At 39.4% G+C, this 17,500-nt stretch overlaps 2 long non-coding RNA genes across 3 annotated transcripts in view; one reads left to right on the top strand and one right to left on the bottom strand.

The window, feature by feature from the left end:
* The window catches only part of LOC138364112 (uncharacterized), a 7,071-nt gene extending 1,566 nt beyond the window's left edge, over positions 1-5,505 (top strand). For both annotated transcript variants that reach the window (XR_011228302.1, XR_011228301.1), the window contains exons 2-3: positions 536-652; positions 5,198-5,505. This is a non-coding gene — a long non-coding RNA (uncharacterized lncRNA). The remainder of the gene's footprint in view (positions 1-535; positions 653-5,197) is intronic.
* Positions 5,506-9,721: 4,216 nt separating this feature from the next.
* Positions 9,722-17,500, bottom strand: part of LOC138364111 (uncharacterized) — a 12,208-nt gene continuing 4,429 nt past the window's right edge. The window contains exons 2-3 of the long non-coding RNA XR_011228300.1: positions 16,105-16,221; positions 9,722-10,029 (exon numbers count right to left, since the gene is read on the bottom strand). This is a non-coding gene — a long non-coding RNA (uncharacterized lncRNA). The remainder of the gene's footprint in view (positions 10,030-16,104; positions 16,222-17,500) is intronic.

The raw sequence follows: 17,500 nt of genomic DNA, 5'->3' as shown, positions 1-17,500 counted from the left end.
TGTTGAATTTTACAAAGTAGGAAGAGATGTTTGTAAAAACAAAAAATCAAATATTTTTGAAAGTATAAGTAGATTTGATATTTTTCTTTAATTGTTTATGTATGCTGTCTCGCCTCCTTTATAAAATGGCATCATTCTTGCTTTTATAAGGATATCAGGAAAAGTAAGGCACTCCAGAGATTTGTTGACTCCTTCCTTGTGTTGCCTAGCCCAGCCCAGCCTAGACAAGGCAGGCTGGGCATCCTAGCCTCACGCAGCTTAGCCCCCACCTACATGTAGTATCCCAGTCCATCCTAAGTGATCATTACCTTACTGGCTGTGTTTTCTCTTCAGCCCTGAATGTAATGTGGTGGAACATAAGCAGATACATATCAGGTCTTAGAGAATCTGTACTTCATACATTTCTTAATAATGTCTCACAAATATTTAAATAATTAAAAAAAATTGTATAATAACTTCATATTATTCTTGCAATTTATTTTTGCATTTTTTTTTATACAAAATTTACATTTTAAAAGATTACCTCTATTTTTAGATTGATGACTTGAAGACTACAGTGCCATCCACAGCAAATCATGGTCTTAAAATATCTCCTAGCAATGACGAGACCAATTTTCACAGAGATCAAATTTTTGCTAAGCAGTAGTCACAGGTAAATATATATTATATATATAATATTATATATATAATATTATATATATAAAATTAACTTCTTCATTGCTCAAAGCACCTTTTGACATTCTGAGAGTTGTGCTATTTTATTAAAAAATTAATTAGGCTATATTTTAATGTTTTGTAATGTTTTCATTACTTTTTTTGTTTTGAAATATAAATTGTTGAGTTTTGAAACATTTTGACATTAACTATACCTGAATATTTATAAACAAAAAAATACCAGAACTATGTCCTTGACAATTGCACTAAGAAGTCTTTGCCAAAATCAGGTGCTCAGTGCAGTAGTTAAAAACTTAAAAGTTGTACCACCTCTGGTGCAAGATTAGGGACCCATAGCCTCAGAGAAGAAAATAGAGAGTACTCAGAGAAGGCCTTGAATAATAGGCAGGCTGTTTGTGTGTTTCGACGGTAAGCTTGCTGACACCAAATGTAGTTACCTAAGTGTAGTTACAGGATTAGAGCTACGCTCGTGGTGTCCCGTCTACCCAGCACTCTTTGTCACATAATGCTTTGAAACTACTGACGGTCTTGGCCGCCACCACCTTCTCACTTAACTTGTTCCAACCGTGTACCACTCTGTATGCGAAAGGAAATTTTTTTATATTTCTTTGGCATCTTTGTTTAGTTAGTTTAAATCTATGACCTTTTGTTCTTGAAGTTCCAGGTCTCGGGAAATCTTTCCTATCGATTTTATCAATTCCTGTTACTATTTTGTACATAGTGATTTTATCACCTCTTTTTGTTGTCTTCTAGTTTTGGCATATATAATGCATCTGACCTCTCCACATAGCTCTTGCCCTTTAGTTCTGGGAGCCACTTAGTAGCATGTCTTTGCACCTTTTCCAGTTTGTTGATGTGCTTCTTAAGATATGGGCACCACACAACTGCTGCATATTCTAGCCTTGGCCGAAAAAAACTCGTGAACAATTTCTTTAGTATTTCGCCATCCATGTATTTAAACGAAATTCTGAAGTTAGAAAGCGTGGCATAGGCTCCTCACACAACGTTCTTTATGTGGGCCTCAAGTGATAGTTTTCTATCTAGAATCAACCCTAGACCTCTTTCTTTTATCAGAATTATATAAAGATTTCTCACATAATTTGTAGGTTGTGTGGGATCTATGTTCTATTCCACATTCCATAACATGGCATTTATTCACATTAAATTTCATTTGCCAAGTGGTGCTCCATATATTTATTTTGTCCAGGTTTTCTTGAAGGGCATGACAATCATCTAAATTTCTTATCCATCCCATTATCTTAGCATCATCAGCAAACATGTTTATATAATTCTGTATTCCAACTGGTAGATCATTTATGTAGACAATGAACATTTCTGGTGCATGTACTGTGGTACTCCACTTGTGACACTTCTCCAGTCCGATTGCCTCTGATTACTGCCCTCATTTTTCTATCAGTCAGAAAATTTTTCATCCATGTTAGAAGCTTACCTGTCACCCATCCAAAATTTTCTAGTTTCCAGAACAACCTCTTATGTGGAACTCTGTCGAAAGCCTTTTTTATGTCTAGATAGATGCAGTCGACCCAACTACCTATTTCCTTTAAAATCTCTGTGGCTCAATCATAGAAACTGAGTAAATTCGATACACAGGATCTTCCAGATCGAAAACAATACTGTCTGTGTGATATTATATAATTTCTCTCCAGGTGTTCTACCCATTTAGTTTTTATTATTTTTTTTCAATCTTTTCACTGTTACACTTGTCAATGATTCAGGTCTATAACTGAGAGGGGTGGGGTCTTCCCTGTTGCCACTTTTGTAGATTGGAACTATGTTAGCCTTTTTCCACATGTTTGCTATGACTCCTATACACAGGGATGCCTGAAAGATCAGGTGAAGTGAAAGGCTGAGCTCAGGTGCACATTCTCTCAGAACCCATGGTGAAACTCCATCTGGACCAACTGCTTTGTTCTTACTTAGCTACTTTAGCATATTTTCCACTTCATCTCTAGACACCTCTATACGCTCTATGATGTTCTCAGAAATTCTTATTGTGTCTGGTTCTCTTAAGATTTCATTTTGTATAAACACACTTTGGAACTTTTGGTTTAATGTTTCACACATTGCATTATCATTTTCTGTGAATCTGTTTCCTATTTTCAACCTCTGGATATTATCCTTTACCTGCAATTTGTTGTTTATGAATTTGTAGAATAGGCCCAGTTCTGTTTTACATTTATCCATTATCCCTTTTTAAAAATTTCTTTCTGCCTCTTCCCTTACTGCTGTATAGTTGTTTCTCGCATCTTTGTATCGCTGGTATGATTGGGGGTTTGGCTTCTTTCTATTTTGATACCTGCTTGATGGGGTTCTGCTCTTCTACTCCCCAAGCCCGGCCCGAGGCCAGGCTCGACTTGTGAGAGTTTGGTCCACCAGGCTGTTGCTTGGAGCGGCCCGCAGGGTCACATACCCACCACAGCCCGGCTGATCCGGAACTTCTCTTAGAAAACAGTCCAGTTTTCTCCTGAAGATGTCCACGGTTGTTCCGGCAATATTTCTTATAGTCGCTGGGAGGACGTTGAACAACCGCGGACCTCTGATGTTTATACAGTGCTCTCTGATTGTGCCTGTGGCACTTCTGCTCTTCACTGGTTCAATCTTGCATTTTTTTCCATATCGTTCACTCCAGTACGTTGTTATTTTACTGTGTAGATTTGGGACCTGGCCCTCCAGTATCTTCCATGTGTATATTATTTGGTATCTCTCTCGTCTCCTTTCTAGAGAGTACATTTGGAGAGCTTTGAGACGATCCCAATAATTTAGGTGTTTTATCTCGTCTATGCGTGCCGTATATGTTCTCTGTATTCCCTCTATTTCAGCAATCTCTCCTGCTCTGAAGGGGGAAGTGAATACTGAGCAGTACTCGAGATGGGACAACATAAGTGACTTGAAGAGTACAACCATTGTGATGGGATCCCTGGATTTGAAAGTTCTCGTAATCCATCCGATGATTTTTCTGGCTGACGCAATATTTGCTTGGTTATGCTCCCTAAACATTAGATCGTCGGACATCATTATTCCCAAATCCTTGACATGCTGTTTTTCTACTATGGGAAGATTCGATTGTGTTTTGTACCCTGTATTATGTTTCAGATCCTCATTTTTGCCATACCTGAAATTTATCACTGTTAAACATCATGTTATTTTCTGCTGCCCAATCGAAAACTTTGTTGACATCTGCTTGTAGTTTTTCAATGTCTTTCATTCCATTTTTGTGTCTTTTGGTCTGTGGCCCTCTCTCAATTTCTGTTGAACCAATCCTGTTTTCTGGCCCTGCATCTCTGTTTTGGTATGAATGTTTGTGTGCCTTCATTGTATATTTTGCAAAATTTGGCATACATTTAATTTACTTCCCTGTCTAGCAACAAGTCTGCCTAATTACTTATTAAAAAAAATTTGAAGTTCCCCATAGTGACCTCTCTCTCTTGAAATCAAGTTTATCAACTGTTTCAATGTCCCCATTTTCTGTGTGTGTGTGTTTGGAGGCTAAGCTTGCTGATACCATGTGTGTGTGTGTTTGGAGGCTAAGCTTGCTGATACCATGTGTGTGTGTGTGTGTTTGGAGGCTAAGCTTGCTGATACCATGTGTGTGTGTGTTTGGAGGCTAAGCTTGCTGATACCATGTGTGTGTGTGTTTGGAGGCTAAGCTTGCTGATACCATATGTGTGTGTGTGTGTTTGGAGGCTAAGCTTGCTGATACCATGTGTGTGTGTGTTTGGAGGCTAAGCTTGCTGATACCATGTGTGTGTGTGTGTGTTTGGAGGCTAAGCTTGCTGATACCATGTGTGTGTGTGTTTGGAGGCTAAGCTTGCTGATACCATGTGTGTGTGTGTGTTTGGAGGCTAAGCTTGCTGATACCATGTGTGTGTGTGTGTTTGGAGGCTAAGCTTGCTGATACCATGTGTGTGTGTGTGTTTGGAGGCTAAGCTTGCTGATACCATGTGTGTGTGTGTTTGGAGGCTAAGCTTGCTGATACCGTTTGTGTGTGTGTGTGTGTGTGTGTGTTTAGAGGCTAAGCTTGCTGATACCATGTGTGTATTTGGAGGCTAAGCTTGCTGATACCATGTGTGTGTGTGTTTGGAGGCTAAGCTTGCTGATACCATGTGTGTGTGTGTGTTTGGAGGCTAAGTTTGCTGATACCATGTGTGTGTGTGTGTTTGGAGGCTAAGTTTGCTAACACCGTGTGTGTACTCACCTGTTTAAATTATAATAGGGGTGTGTACCACCTCTGGTGCAATTGTAGGGACCCACAGCCTTGAAGAAAATAGAGTATTCAGAGAAGACCTTGTGGATTCTCACTGAACACTAATCTTTTCTTCTCCTATCACCCCTCTTATTTTGTTTTATGCTGTATTCTATTATATATCATATAAATACATAGCCAAATGGCAATATTTATTATGTCTATACAAAAAGAAGACATCCACTTTATTTTTTTTCTCTCCTTTGTTTCTATGTGGATTTTGTTGTGACTAATGATTCTCCTCCTTCCCATCAACAGGTCTTCCTCACTGGGCTTGCTCGGCTTTTGTGTTACTGTGAGGGTGCCATCATCGTTTACCCTTCAAGGCTGACTCATGCTGGCATTGCATTTGTGGACTTCCCTTCACAGTAAACAGTCCTTCTCCATATGGTGATTGTCCAGGGCAAGCAGGGTGTGACTGCCATCTTGGAGAAGCAGGGTCTTTTAATATGAAGAATCTTCCGTCTTCTCTACTTACGCCAGCTTGTGCCGGCCTTGCATTCTTGTTACTTCATGGCCCTTGGGCCTTTTTTATTTATTTTACATAATAAATTTTTTGATTAATACCCGTGTTTCACAAGAGATCCTTAACATTTTAAGCACCAATTGTATTGACTAATGTACATCTTGTAACCTTTAAGACATAAATAGACAAGACATAGATAAATGAGTGAATAATACTGAGTGACTAGGTTAGGGCGAGGAACATAGTACAGTGTCTGGCTTTGGAAGAATGCCTACTGTTTTAGAAACCTTATTGCCATGATCATAATCGTATGGGTTAAAAAGCATTTGTTGTCACTCCTACACTGTGGCTTGTTGAGCTTGAAACCTTTGCTCCTTGTTCGTGTTACATCTGACCTTTTGAAGAAATTGTATGAATCAATATCCTCCAAATTGTTCAGTATTTTAAAGGTTTCGCTCTATTACTCTCTCATTTGCATATATCTAAGCATATAGATTAGATATAGATTTAGATTAGATTTTTTATTCAGGTAAAGGTACATACATTGCAGATGAGTTACAAAGGGAAAGACATTGACTAGAGTTCACTAGCTCTATTGGAAGAGAAACGTCTGCAAGACAAGTGTGGGCAAAAATTAAGGTAGCAGCGGCTCACAACGACCCCCAACGGCTTCATTTTGTATCTTCTCTAACTTGCCCATCCTACCTTTACCAAAACAACAAATGACAGGTGCAGCATAATCAATAAGAAATCTTACAGTACTCAAGTACATCATTCGTAGCACTTGGACTCCCACTCCTTTCCACAGCATGCCAAGGCCTTCAGAGGTTGTAATCTCTTCCGACATTGACTCAACAGTCTGTTCATCTCAGTTTCCAAACTCTCATAGGTATATCCAACATATATGCCTAAATATTTATATATATTAACTCTCTATATTTTTACCGTTTATTTCCAATATAATGGGCCTCCGACTTCTACATTCAAACTTTAGTTTTGTCTTCATTAACCACTAGTCCCATGTGGTGACACTGGTTTCCGAAATTGTCCAACACTGTTTGAATCTTTGAAATATCTTTGCCCTGAAACAAAATATCATCAGCATATATGATTGGAGTTACCCAATTTGAGTATTTCTCAGATGCTATCTTATTCATTAGTACATAAAACAGGGTGAGACTCAACACTCCTCCCTGAGGTGTGCAGAGTTCTTGACCTTGATACCTTGAACCATACAACCTTGATACCACACCTGAGCCTTCCTTTCCTGAAGATAATCCCCTATCCAGCGCAATAATCTCCCTTCAACACCAAGACCAGCTAATTCATATAAAATAACCTCTTTGTTGGCTTTATCAAAAGCTCCTTATAAATCAATAAAAATTCTATAATAATCATTACCATTAGCTAGACATTTAATAATACAGTCAGAGGTACTTTTTCCTCTGAGGAACCCGAAAAATTATTAGACAGCTGATCACCTATTATATACAAAAGTTTATTTAAAATGATCCTCTCCATCATTTTACAAAAACACGAGGTTAAAGACACAGGTCTGTACTCTCCATTGGCTTTAGGGATAAGGATGATCATAGTTCTTTTTCATTTACTGGGAATTCTGCCCTCTTTATAACTAATATTAAAGAGGTCTAACAGCGGGCTTTTCGTCATAATGGCAAGTTCATTAAGTATTTCATAAGTTACTCCATCCTCCCCAGGGGGCGGTAGATTTCCCAACTTTAATCGCCGTTATTAGTTCTTCTCTGGTAATACCTGTGCAAGTGACATCACCACTGTTACCTGCTGTAAGTATAAAATCCTTTCTTAGATCTTTCCAAGAATCAAACGACTCTCTCGTTACAGCGGGTAATTAAATGAACTAAGTTTGGCAGCTTCCGCCCATTTATTTACGAGACCTTTTGCAATTCCTTACTGGTCAGGATGTGCAACAAAATTATGCTTTTTACCCCTTATTTCATTTATGTCTTGCCAGATTTCCTTCAAGTTTGTTACTCCTAACTTTCTCTGCAAACTCCTGCCAATACTTGCTCCAAATTTCCTTTCTCTTCTCCGCACACTTTTATGGGGGGATGCTTTTCTATACCAGATGTTTTCCGGTTCAATGTTGCATTAAATACATCTACCTCCTTAATTAAATCTTAATAAAATGCTTCTGCCGAAACTGGCTTATAAGTATCATACCAAGACTTAATATGACCAACAAGACCCCTTAATTCTCCCTTATTAAACTTTAAGCTTTTCCTCTGAAGGCAGGCATGCTTTTTATCTAGTTTAAGCTGTATTTGTAATGCAAAATCTCTTAGCATTTCATCTACAGTAAGACAATTCTCCTCTATGCCCTCAGCATTTATCAAACAAGCATAATCTAATCTCCCTCCCCTCAGATGAGTAGGAGAGGGCTCGCCCAGCAGTTGAACATCTTCATGTTCAACATGTTCATCTTCATGTTCAGATTGTTACCATCCCTATCCCCAGTTTCCTGGAGTGCTGCTATGTTAATATTCTCTCTAAGAGTATAATAGTGTACATCCACCGCTCTAGTTTTTAATCCATTAACGTTCCAAGATAATATTATCAATCTACTTTCATCCATGAACATCCATGATCAACTTGAAGTGATAGTGAGTCTTCTTCCGTGTTAATTTCCCTACCTATTTTTGTATCATCTGCAAATTTGCAAATGTTGCTACTCAACATAAGAACACAAGAACAAAGGCAACTGCAGAAGGCCCACCGGCCCATACGAGGCAGCTCCTACCTACAACCACCCAATTAATTTGCCAGTTCCTTTACGACTTGGGACTTAAATCCATTTACACTTTGGGCTTCTGAGTCTTTTAGTTTGTCAATGCTCTTCCTGATTGTGTCGCGTGTAATTGGTATTTCTCTTAATTCATTCTCCTTACCTCCGACAAACATTTGTGTTGGTGATGGGATGTCATTCAAGCTTTCTAGTGTGAACACTGATGTTAGGTATTCATTGAGAGTGTTTGCCGCCCTTTTATGATACAACTTAAAATTGTTAGTCTCATCTTTTATGGGTCCTACGGAGTCAGTTCTTTGTTTGGGTTTTACTTCGTATATACTTGCCCGAAACGCTATGCGTATTAGTGGCTTTAGGTATTGTATTTTAAATTTTAAAATTTTGCCCCGAGGTGCGAGTTTATTGGGAGTACTTAGCTGTATCATTAGCAAGGTAATTAACTATAGTTTGCTGTCCTCCGTCCTTTAACAAATCCATTGACCCCTCCCCTAACCTGCCTATTTTGTGCAATAGTCGGTTTAGGATGATCCTTTCAAGCATCTTCCAAGTGCATTACATGAGACTGATAGGTCTATAATTGCCAGGGTCATTGGGTTTCGGTATTGGGACCATTATTGCATGTTTCCATTGTGTGGGCAACACTCCACATAGGAATGACTTGTTAAACAGGTGGAGTAGTGGATTGCCAGACACTTCACACAGTGCATTGAGTATGTCGTAGGTGACGCCATCTTCACCAGGTGCTGTACTTTTACCCATTTCATAGCCCCCTTTACTTCCTTGGCTGTAATTGGTTCCCCATACTCGTCATCACTAGATTGTGCTCTTGTTATCCTAATCCTTCTGTCATTATGTCGGAGGAGCTGTTCCCTGCTTACTTCTGCAGGGAGGGAGGAGGATGATGCTGCATCACTCCACTTGTGTATTAGTTCTTCAGCCTTACCCTGGGGGTCGTTGTGAGCCGCAGGCCGGGCTCTGCTCCCCTTAGCTACCTTAATTTTTGCCCACACTTGTCTTGCAGACGTTTCTCTTCCAATAGAGCTAGTGAACTCTAGTCATTGTCTTTCCCTTTGTAACTCATCTGCAATGTATGTACCTTTACCTGACTAAAAAATCTAATCTAAATCTATATCTAATCTATATGCTTAGATATATGCAAATAAGAGAGTAATAGAGCGAAACCTTTAAAATACTGAACAATTTGGAGGATATTGATTCATACAATTTCTTCAAAAGGTCAGATGTAACACGAACAAGGAGCAAAGGTTTCAAGCTCAACAAGCCACAGTGTAGGAGTGACAACAAATGCTTTTTAACCCATACGATTATGATCATGGCAATAAGGTTTCTAAAACAGTAGGCATTCTTCCAAAGCCAGACACTGTACTATGTTCCTCGCCCTAACCTAGTCACTCAGTATTATTCACTCATTTATCTATGTCTTGTCTATTTATGTCTTAAAGGTTACAAGACGTACATTAGTCAATACAATTGGTGCTTAAAATGTTAAGGATCTCTTGTGAAACACGGGTATTAATCAAAAAATTTATTATGTAAAATAAATAAAAAAGGCCCAAGGGCCATGAAGTAACAAGAATGCAAGGCCGGCACAAGCTGGCGTAAGTAGAGAAGACGGAAGATTCTTTATATTAAAAGACCCTGCTTCTCCAAGATGGCAGTCACACCCTGCTTGCCCTGGACAATCACCATATGGCGAAGGACTGTTTACTGTGAAGGGAAGTCCACAAATGCAATGCCAGCATGAGTCAGTCTTGAAGGGTAAACGATGATGGCACCCTCACAGTAACACAAAAGCCGAGCAAGCCCAGTGAGGAAGACCTGTTGATGGGAAGGAGGAGAATCATTAGTCACAACAAAATCCACATAGAAACAAAGGAGAGAAAAAAATAAAGTGGATGTCTTCTTTTTGTATAGACATAATAAATATTGCCATTTGGCTATGTATTTATATGATATATAATAGAATACAGCATAAAACAAAATAAGAGGGGTGGTAGGAGAAGAAAAGATTAGTGTTCAGTGAGAATCCACAAGGTCTTCTCTGAATACTCTTTATTTTCTTCAAGGCTGTGGGTCCCTACAATTGCACCAGAGGTGGTACACACCCCTATTATTATTTAAACAGGTGAGTACACACACGGTGTTAGCAAACTTAGCCTCCAAACACACACACACACATGGTATCAGCAAGCTTAGCCTCCAAACACACACACACATGGTATCAGCAAGCTTAGCCTCCAAACACACACACACACACATGGTATCAGCAAGCTTAGCCTCCAAACACACACACACATGGTATCAGCAAGCTTAGCCTCCAAATACACACATGGTATCAGCAAGCTTAGCCTCTAAACACACACACAAATGGTATCAGCAAGCTTAGCCTCCAAATTCACACACACACATGGTATCACCAAGCTTAGCCTCTAAACACACACACACACACACACACATGGTATCAGCAAGCTTAGCCTCCAAACACACACACACACACATGGTATCAGCAAGCTTAGCCTCTAAACACACACACAAATGGTATCAGCAAGCTTAGCCTCCAAATTCACACACACACATGGTATCAGCAAGCTTAGCCTCTAAACACACACACACACACACACACATGGTATCAGCAAGCTTAGCCTCCAAACACACACACACACACACATGGTATCAGCAAGCTTAGCCTCCAAACACACACATACACACATAGTAAAAACACACACACACACATAGTTTACACATAGTGTAAACCTCACTTCGCTGGAAGACAGAAGAGTTAGGGGGGACATGATCACCACATTCAAGATTCTGAAGGGGATTGATAGGGTAGATAAAGACAGTCTATTTAACACAAGGGGCACACGTACTAGGGGACACAGGTGGAAACTGAGTGCCCAAATGAGCCACAGAGATATTAGAAAGAACTTTTTTAGTGTCAGAGTGGTTGACAAATGGAATGCATTAGGCAGTGATGTGGTGGAGGCTGACTCCATACACAGTTTCAAGTGTAGATATGACAGAGCCCGATAGGCTCAGGAATCTGTACACCTGTTGATTGACGGTTGAGAGGCGGGACCAAAGAGCCAGAGCTCATTCCCCGCAAACACAACTAGGTGAGTACAACTAGGTGAGTATAGTATCAGCAAGCTTAGCCTCCAAACACACACACACACAAATGGTATCAGCAAGCTTAGCCTCTAAACACACACACAAATGGTATCAGCAAGCTTAGCCTCCAAATTCACACACACACATGGTATCAGCAAGCTTAGCCTCTAAACACACACACACACACACACACATGGTATCAGCAAGCTTAGCCTCCAAACACACACACACACACACACATGGTATCAGCAAGCTTAGCCTCCAAACACACACACACACACATAGTATCAGCAAGCTTAGCCTCCAAACACACACACACACAAATGGTATCAGCAAGCTTAGCCTCCAAACACACACACACATGGTATCAGCAAGCATAGCCTCCAAACACACACACACACACATGGTATCAGCAAACTTAGCCTCCAAACACACACACACACATGGTATCAGCAAGCTTAGCCTCCAAACACACACACACAAGCGTGAAGTCACTAGTGGAGTCCCACAGGGCTCTGTACTCGGTCCTATCTTGTTTCTGATATATGTAAATGATCTCCCGGAGGGTATCGATTCATTTCTCTCAATGTTTGCGGACGATGCTAAAATTATGAGAAGGATTAAAACAGAAGAGGACTGTTTGAGGCTTCAAGAAGACCTAGACAAGCTGAAGGAATGGTCGAACAAATGGTTGTTAGAGTTTAACCCAACCAAATGTAATGTAATGAAGATAGGTGTAGGGAGCAGGAGGCCAGATACAAGGTATCATCTGGGAGAGGAAATTCTTCAGGAGTCAGAGAAGGAAAAAGACTTGGGGGTTGATATCACGCCAGACCTGTCTCCTGCAGCACATATCAAGCGGATAACATCAGCGGCATATGCCAGGCTGGCCAACATACGAACGGCATTCAGAAACTTGTGTAAAGAATCATTCAGAACTTTGTATACCACATATGTCAGGCCAATCCTGGAGTATGCAGCCCCAGCATGGAGTCCATATCTAGTCAAGGATAAGACTAAACTGGAAAAGGTTCAAAGGTTTGCCACCAGACTAGTACCCGAGCTGAGAGGTATGAGCTACGAGGAGAGACTACGGGAATTAAACCTCACTTCGCTGGAAGACAGAAGAGTTAGGGGGGACATAATCACCACATTCAAGATTCTGAAGGGGATTGATAGGGTAGATAAAGACAGTCTATTTAACACAAGGGGAACACGCACAAGGGGACACAGGTGGAAACTGAGTGCCCAAATGAGCCACAGAGATATTAGAAAGAACTTTTTTAGTGTCAGAGTGGTTGACAAATGGAATGCATTAGGAAGTGATGTGGTGGAGGCTGACTCCATACACAGTTTCAAGTGTAGATATGACAGAGCCCGATAGGCTCATGAATCTGTACACCTGTTGATTGACGGTTGAGAGGCGGGACCAAAGAGCCAGAGCTCAACCCCCGCAAACACAACTAGGTGAGTACAACTAGGTGACTAGGTGAGTACACACACATGGTATCAGCAAGCTTAGCCTCCAAACACACACACACATGGTATCAGCAAGCTTAGCCTCCAAACACACACACACAGAAAATGGGGACATTGAAACAGTTGATAAACTTGATTTCAAGAGAGAGAGAGGTCACTATGGGGAACTTCAAATTTTTTTTAATAAGTAATTAGGCAGACTTGTTGCTAGACAGGGAAGTAAATTAAATGTATGCCAAATTTTGCAAAATATACAATGAAGGCACACAAACATTCATACCAAAACAGAGATGCAGGGCCAGAAAACAGGATTGGTTCAACAGAAATTGAGAGAGGGCCACAGACCAAAAGACACAAAAATGGAATGAAAGACATTGAAAAACTACAAGCAGATGTCAACAAAGTTTTCGATTGGGCAGCAGAAAATAACATGATGTTTAACAGTGATAAATTTCAGGTATGGCAAAAATGAGGATCTGAAACATAATACAGGGTACAAAACACAATCGAATCTTCCCATAGTAGAAAAACAGCATGTCAAGGATTTGGGAATAATGATGTCCGACGATCTAATGTTTGGGAGCATAACCAAGCAAATATTGCGTCAGCCAGAAAAATGATCGGATGGATTATGAGAACTTTCAAATCCAGGGATCCCATCACAATGGTTGTACTCTTCAAGTCACTTATGTTGTCCCGTCTCGAGTACTGCTCAGTATTCACTTTCCCCTTCAGAGCACGGTTGCACGGTTGTTCCTGCCGGAACAACCGTGGACATCTTCAGGAGAAAACTGGACTGTTTTCTAAGAGAAGTTCCGGATCAGCCGGGCTGTGGTGGGTATGTGGCCCTGCGGGCCGCTCCAAGCAACAGCCTGGTGGACCAAACTCTCACAAGTCGAGCCTGGCCTCGGGCCGGGCTTGGGGAGTAGAAGAGCAGAACCCCATCAAGCAGGTATCAAAATAGAAAGAAGCCAAACCTCCAATCATACCAGCGATACAAAGATGCGAGAAACAACTATACAGCAGTAAGGGAAGTGGCAGAAAGAAATTTTTAAAAAGGGATAATGGATAAATGTAAAACAGAACTGGCCCTATTCTACAAATTCATAAACAACAAATTGCAGGTAAAGGATAATATCCAGAGGTTGAAAATAGGAAACAGATTCACAGAAAATGATAATGCAATGTGTGAAACATTAAACCAAAAGTTCCAAAGTGTGTTTATACAAAATGAAATCTTAAGAGAACCAGACACAATAAGAATTTCTGAGAACATCATAGAGCGTATAGAGGTGTCTAGAGATGAAGTGGAAAATATGCTAAAGTAGCTAAGTAAGAACAAAGCAGTTGGTCCAGATGGAGTTTCACCATGGGTTCTGAGAGAATGTGCACCTGAGCTCAGCCTTTCACTTCACCTGATCTTTCAGGCATCCCTGTGTATAGGAGTCATAGCAAACATGTGGAAAAAGGCTAACATAGTTCCAATCTACAAAAGTGGCAACAGGGAAGACCCCACCCCTCTCAGTTATAGACCTGAATCATTGACAAGTGTAACAGTGAAAAGATTGAAAAAAAAAATAATAAAAACTAAATGGGTAGAACACCTGGAGAGAAATTATATAATATCACACAGACAGTATTGTTTTCGATCTGGAAGATCCTGTGTATCGAATTTACTCAGTTTCTATGATTGAGCCACAGAGATTTTAAAGGAAATAGGTAGTTGGGTCGACTGCATCTATCTAGACATAAAAAAGGCTTTCGACAGAGTTCCACATAAGAGGTTGTTCTGGAAACTAGAAAATTTTGGATGGGTGACAGGTAAGCTTCTAACATGGATGAAAAATTTTCTGACTGATAGAAAAATGAGGTCAGTAATCAGAGGCAATCGGACTGGAGAAGTGTCACAAGTGGAGTACTACAGTACATGCACCAGAAATGTTCATTGTCTACATAAATGATCTACCAGTTGGAATACAGAATTATATAAACATGTTTGCTGATGATGCTAAGATAATGGGATGGATAAGAAATTTAGATGATTGTCATGCCCTTCAAGAAAACCTGGACAAAATAAATATATGGAGCACCACTTGGCAAATGAAATTTAATGTGAATAAATGCCATGTTATGGAATGTGGAATAGAACATAGATCCCACACAACCTACAAATTATGTGAGAAATCTTTATATAATTCTGATAAAAGAAAGAGGTGTATGGGATAAAAGGTTGGTTCTAGATAGAAAACTATCACTTGAGGCCCACATAAAGAACGTTGTGTGAGGAGCCTATGCCACCCTTTCTAACTTCAGAATTTTGTTTAAATACATGGATAGCGAAATACTAAAGAAATTGTTCACGAGTTTTGTTCGGCCAAGGCTAGAATATGCAGCAGTTGTGTGGTGCCCATATCTTAAGAAGCACATCAACAAACTGGAAAAGGTGCAAAGACATGCTACTAAGTGGCTCCCAGAACTAAAGGGCAAGAGCTATGTGGAGAGGTCAGATGCATTATATATGCCAAAACTAGAAGACAACAAAAAGAGGTGATAAAATCACTATGTACAAAATAGTAACAGGAATTGATAAAATCGATAGGGAAGATTTCCCGAGACCTGGAACTTCAAGAACAAAAGGTCATAGATTTAAACTAACTAAACAAAGATGCCAAAGAAATATAAAAAAATTTCCTTTCGCATACAGAGTGGTACACGGTTGGAACAAGTTAAGTGAGAAGGTGGTGGCGGCCAAGACCGTCAGTAGTTTCAAAGCATTATGTGACAAAGAGTGCTGGGTAGACGGGACACCACGAGCGTAGCTCTAATCCTGTAACTACACTTAGGTAACTACATTTGGTGTCAGCAAGCTTACCGTCGAAACACACAAACAGCCTGCCTATTATTCAAGGCCTTCTCTGAGTACTCTCTATTTTCTTCTCTGAGGCTATGGGTCCCTAATCTTGCACCAGAGGTGGTACAACTTTTAAGTTTTTAACTACTGCACTGAGCACCTGATTTTGGCAAAGACTTCTTAGTGCAATTGTCAAGGACATAGTTCTGGTATTTTTTTGTTTATAAATATTCAGGTATAGTTAATGTCAAAATGTTTCAAAACTCAACAATTTATATTTCAAAACAAAAAAAGTAATGAAAACATTACAAAACATTAAAATATAGCCTAATTAATTTTTTAATAAAATAGCACAACTCTCAGAATGTCAAAAGGTGCTTTGAGCAATGAAGAAGTTAATTTTATATATATAATATTATATATATAATATTATATATATAATATATATTTACCTGTGACTACTGCTTAGCAAAAATTTGATCTCTGTGAAAATTGGTCTCGTCATTGCTAGGAGATATTTTAAGACCATGATTTGCTGTGGATGGCACTGTAGTCTTCAAGTCATCAATCTAAAAATAGAGGTAATCTTTTAAAATGTAAATTTTGTATAAAAAAAAATGCAAAAATAAATTGCAAGAATAATATGAAGTTATTATACAATTTTTTTTTAATTATTTAAATATTTGTGAGACATTATTAAGAAATGTATGAAGTACAGATTCTCTAAGACCTGATATGTATCTGCTTATGTTCCACCACATTACATTCAGGGCTGAAGAGAAAACACAGCCAGTAAGGTAATGATCACTTAGGATGGACTGGGATGCTACATGTAGGTGGGGGCTAAGCTGCGTGAGGCTAGGATGCCCAGCCTGCCTTGTCTAGGCTGGGCTGGGCTAGGCAACACAAGGAAGGAGTCAACAAATCTCTGGAGTGCCTTACTTTTCCTGATATCCTTAAAAAAGCAAGAATGATGCCATTTTATAAAGGAGGCGAGACAGCAGACATAAACAATTAGAGAAAAATATCAAATCTACTTATACTTTCAAAAATATTTGATTTTTTTTTTTACAAACATTTCTTCCTACTTTGTAAAATTCAACATGAATACAAACACACACACACATCCCTAGGAAGCAGCCCATAGCAGCTGTCTAACTCCCAGGTACTTATTTACTATTAGGTGAACCAGATATAGAGAATAACCACAAAATCTTGTAAAGCCACTAGTACACGCAGCATTTCAGGAAAGATATATAATATTAATATTATATATATATATATGTATATATATATATATATATATATATATATATTGTGACGGTAACGCGTTGGTGTTCGGCTGTTTAAGGCTAGGGGTATGGCCTCGTCACATAGTTATAAAAAAAAATAGAAAAACTGGAACTTCGTCTGTGGTAAGGTAAGGAGAAGACACACAAAACACAAGTAAATTTTAACAATGAAATTTTAATTACGTTAAATAAATCAAAACATGAATAAAATGCACAAACAAATTCTTATAATAAAATCAATCAAAATAATAAGAATAATTAGATGACACAATGAAAAGTTACGTTAAGGCAAAATAACAAGAAGTGCAATACAAAGTAAAATGGGAGGTGCTGGAATATTGGCTTAAAGCCACCACTTCTCTCAGTACACGCTAGCGTCTAGCCGGGAGGAGTGGTGACAACGAGAGCACTGAACATTCTGAAGTCCGAGGTTGGGGCGACCCCAGACATCAAGTAGTATGGGGGGGCGAGTACAGGTGCAGCCAGACCGGCGACCAATCAGCGGAGCCGGTAGCGATCAACATGTAGTTTGGTGGTTTGGGTCCGAACAGGTGGC

Source organism: Procambarus clarkii, chromosome 12 (genome assembly GCF_040958095.1).
Source record: "Procambarus clarkii isolate CNS0578487 chromosome 12, FALCON_Pclarkii_2.0, whole genome shotgun sequence".
NCBI classification, from domain to species: domain Eukaryota; kingdom Metazoa; phylum Arthropoda; class Malacostraca; order Decapoda; family Cambaridae; genus Procambarus; species Procambarus clarkii.
The sequence above is the reverse complement of the archived record's forward strand: the minus strand, read 5'-3'. Positions and strand labels throughout refer to the sequence as shown.